We start from the raw sequence: 4661 nt of genomic DNA on the forward strand, positions 1-4661 counted from the left end.
GGGAGGATGCTGAGGCCCAGCGGCGCCAGCGCGGTTGGGGGCAGGACTGCGCAACCTGGAGCGCCTTCTCCGAGGAAGCCAGGGAAGCTCTAGGTTTCCGCAGGCTTGGAGCCTCTCGGCGGAGAATGAGGGCCTTTCCGTGGCGCCGCGGGAGGAGGGAGGGCGGCCTAGGGGCCGTGAGCTCCGCGGACGGGGCCGGGGACTTCTCCCCGAGGAGTGGGGTGTCTGCGGCCGCTCACAGGGCCATCCCGGGACGTCATCTGTGGGAAGGGGGATGGATGGCCTGCGAGTGTGGGGCGCTGAGGAAGCAGCCTTCCCCCTACTCCCCTGGGTCTCAGCCGAGCCCGATGCTTCCCCCTCGCAGGATTTCAGGCCCCAAACCCGCTTCTACCTCTTGGGTGGAGGGAGAGGTGGAGGCGTGGAGGTCCAGGACCCAGGGGGTGAGAGTTTAGCAACTGTCCGCCTGGGGAGGGGAAGGGAAAGGCCACAGGTGCTTCACTTCCAACCCCAGGATGCGGCCTTTGAGAACCCTCCTCCCTCCCCACTCAGCCTCAGCGCACTCTGCTCCCTCTAAAGCCCTTGGTGCCTCCCTGCACCCCATCTGCAGAAAGGTTCCGGTCTCACTGCCAGCTGGGCCTCCAGTGCCGCTTAGTCATCCTGGACAACCCCGTTTCATGCCGAATGGAGTTTGAGCTTCCAAGGAAGATAAGGGGAAACGCATGTAATTTGATTTTTGTTGTGTGATATAATGAAGACAAATGTTCCTTTGGATATTAATTATGTGGATCACAGTGTAATGGATAATGCCATTCATCAGAGATTTAAAAAAGGAAAGCTGTTTTGCCTGCAGGCATAATCCTATATAATAAAAGGCTAATATGCACACTGATGGAATAGAGGAACGCCCAGTCGCTATGATGCCACTGACCACCAGGTGGCAGACACTCAATGCAGGAGCTGCGCCCTGGTGGTCAGTGCTCTCCCACAGGGGGAGGGTTGCTCTGCCAGAAGCTGGGATCATGGCTGGCCAGCGCAGCCATCCACAGTGGTCCTTCCTCGGTGACCAATGTGAAGCCTGTTTCTCCCCAGTACAAGTACCTGCTCTAGCATAACTCACCCACACAGGTGAGAAGCCCTAGTGCCCATTGCGGGTGCTGCTGCTGCCACAGGGCTTCCCTGGCCATCCACAGGCGGGCTCACACTGGGGAGAAGCCCTACCGATGCCCAGACTGCAAGAGTCACTTCACTGACCCCCAGCTGCTGGCCACCCACCAGCACCAGCACACGGGCGAGAAGCCCTCCAGCTGTCCTAAATGCAGCCTCCGTTTTGCCTACAGCAGTGGTTCTCCACCTTCTGGCCCTTTAAATACAGTTCCTCATGTTGTAACCCAACCATAAAATTCGTTTCGTTGCTACTTCATAACTGTCATGTTGCTACTGTTATGAATCGTCATGCAAATATCTGATATGCAGGATGGTCTTAGGCGACCCCTGTGAAAGGGTCGTTCCACCGCCAAAGGGATTGCGACCCACAGGTTGAGAACCGCTGGCCTACAGGCACTTCTCTGCTGGCTTCCCACAGGTGCACACACACAGGCGGGAAGCCCTACCCCTGCCTTGACTGTGGCCTCTGCTTCCCCTACTCTCCTCCATCATCAGCACATCCACTCGAACAGCCAGCCCTTCCTGGGCCCAGCGTGGGAAGGCTTCAGGCGCAAGCAGGCCCCGGAAGACCACCAGTGGGTCAGTCCCTCTGACAAGAGCCCGAGTGGCAGCAGCCTGTAGCGGGGCTTTCAGAGCCAATCCTGTTTGGGAGGCCAGGATCCCCGTTAATTTCTGGTACTTCCCAGATCGACTTCAAGAGTGTTAGGCGATAGAGCTCCCATGAGATGCTTCAAGTTTTCTCTCGAAAGGAAGAGGCAGGGTTTATGTGTTGGCGGGTAAGGAAAGGGTGTGGGCGTTTAGGGAAAACAAAGATCTGTGTTGGGAAGCGAGCAGAGGTGAGGGGCACGGAGAATGTCCTTTGGGAGGAGGGGGCTGCGATCCGAACGGCCGCCTGAGGCCTAAGCCCGTGTCCTGGGGTTCCTGCTCCCACTTCCCGGTCCCAGTTGGGGTTACTTCACTGCAAACCATCCACCTGACTTTTCTTTCTGGATTGTTCTCTCCCTGAGATCATTCTGGTCTGTATCCCCCCTGTTCCTCAGAGATGGGGTCCTTTAGATGTGAAAGCCTGTTAGAGGAGCTGGTGCCCACTGTAGAGAGGCCCTGGAGCAGAGGGCACACTCTGGGCCGGTCCCCCTGGGGGATGCTCATCCAAGGATTCTGCCTTTCAGTCAGGGCAAGTGCATGTCTGGCAGGCAGGCGTGCAGTACAAGCATTGTTGGCACTCTGGTCTTACAGATCTAAAGGTGGCCACGGAGAAGCAAAAGGCTTCGGGTGGGGAACTCTCCTGCCCCACGCTCACTCTGCACACAGTGTGCAAAGTATTAAGCTTAATGAATACAAATTTTTCCCAAAACATTTATGAATTGGTGATTGCAGTTTTTCTTTTTCTTCATATATCTGCATGTTTCCTGGATTTTACATTTTCTCAATGTATTCTTGGGCTACAGCAGCTGGAAATATATAATGTTAGGGACTTTTAAAAAAATAATTACTTGAGCCCTAGCTGGTTTAGCTCAATGGATAGAGCACCATCCTGCAGACTGAAGGGTCCTGGGTTCGGTTCTGGTCAAGGGCGCATGCCCGGGTTGCGGGCTCGATCCCCAGCAGGGGGCGTGCAGGAGGTAGACTATTAATGATTCTCTCTTATCATTGATGTTTCTATTTCTCTCTCTCTCTCCCTTCCTCTCTGAAATCAATAAAAATATATTTTTTAAAAATAAAAAAGGAATGAAGTGTTGATTCATGCCACAACATGGCTGAGCCTTGACAACACTGTTAAGTGAAAGAAGCCATTCACAAAAGGACACATATTGTGTGAGGTACCAGAACATGCAAATTCATAGTCAGAAAAATGAGAAATTACCAGGGGCTTAGCGACAGGGGAATGGAAAGTGACTGCTTATTGGGTTCTGGGTTTCCTTTTTTGGTGAAGAAAACACTTTGAAAATCGATAGTAGTGACAGTTTGCACAACATTGTTGATGCAATTAATGCCACTGAATTGTGAATATAGAAATGGTTCACTGGCCAGGTGACTCAGTTGGTTGGAATGCCCTCCCGTACACCAAAAAGTTTGCAGGGGCCCTAGCCGGTTTTGCTTAGTGGATAGAGCCACGGCCTGCAGGCTGAAGGGCCCCAGATTCGTTCCGGTCAAGGGCACATGCCTAGGTTGTGGGCTCCAGCCCCAGTGGGGGAGCATGCAGGAGGCAGCCAATCAATGATTCCCTCTCATCATTGATGTTTCTCTCTCTCTCTCTCTCTTCCTTCCTCTCTGAAACCAATAAAAAAAATATATATATATATATTTTTAAAAGGTTGCAGGTTTAATCCCCTGCTGGGGCACCTATGGGACATACATGCATGTTCAACGCAGTACTAGATAAGAGGTGGAAACCCAAATGTCCACCTCCATCAACAGATGGGCAATATGACATATCCATACAATGGCATATTACTCAGCCACAAAGAGGGATGAAGTACCGACACATGCTAAAGACAGAAGCCAGAAGGAAAGGCCACACACAGTGCATGGCTCCATTTATATGAAACATCCAGGAAAAGCAGATTGATAGGGACAGAAAGCAGATTAGTGACTGCCATGAGCTGCAGGAAGGGGGGGATGGGAGTGGCTGTTCAATGGGTAGGTAGGTGGTTTCCATGAGGGGTGATGAAAGTAATGACTGGTTTACACAATAAATGTACTAAATGCCACTGAATTGTACAGTTTTAAATGGCTGATGTGTAATGGTTTATGTGACTTGTATTTTACCACAATAAAAAATTGGGAACAAGGAAACATTCAGGGGTCACATCAATGTCCTATATCTTGTTGGGGTGACTGATGGTTAATATGGTTGTATACATTTGTCAAAACTTGGCCGATTTTACACTGAAGATCTGTGCATTTTACTGTATGTACAATAAAATTAAAATTAATAAAAAGTTTAAAGTAGTTGCCTTCTGGAGAATAGGGGGAAAGGGTACAGGGAACTGATTTTTTCTTTTTAAAAAAAATGTATTTTCTTGATTTTTTTACAGAGAGGAAGGGAGAGGGATCGAGAGTTAGAAACATCGATGAGAGAGAAACATAGATCAGCTGCCTCCGGCCCACCCCTCCCTGGGGATGTGCCTGCAGCCAAGGTACATGCCCTAGACCGGAATCGAACCTGGGACCCTTCAGTCCCCAGGCTGACGCTCTATCCACTGAGCCAAACCGGCTATGGCTGATCTTTTCATTACAAAAACTTTTTAAACCCATATGCATTAATTTGGGGAAAAAAGAAGATATAACAATTTCCCCATTCCAATTCGAACCTCAGCAAACACATTCCTTCGCCCGCTGCTCCAGGGGGAGGCTGAGCGAGCCGAGCGGAGCGCGCAAGGAGGGGGTGGCCCCGCGGCCCTGGGCCCGCTGTGTCCCCGCGTCTGGCCCGGGTGTGAGCGGCTTCCCGCGGGGCTGGGGGCCGGGTCCCGCCGCCGAGAGGCGCGAGGAGAAGA

The sequence above is a fragment of the Myotis davidii genome, unplaced genomic scaffold (assembly GCF_000327345.1).
Source record: "Myotis davidii unplaced genomic scaffold, ASM32734v1 scaffold1047, whole genome shotgun sequence".
Taxonomy (NCBI): Eukaryota; Metazoa; Chordata; class Mammalia; order Chiroptera; family Vespertilionidae; genus Myotis; species Myotis davidii.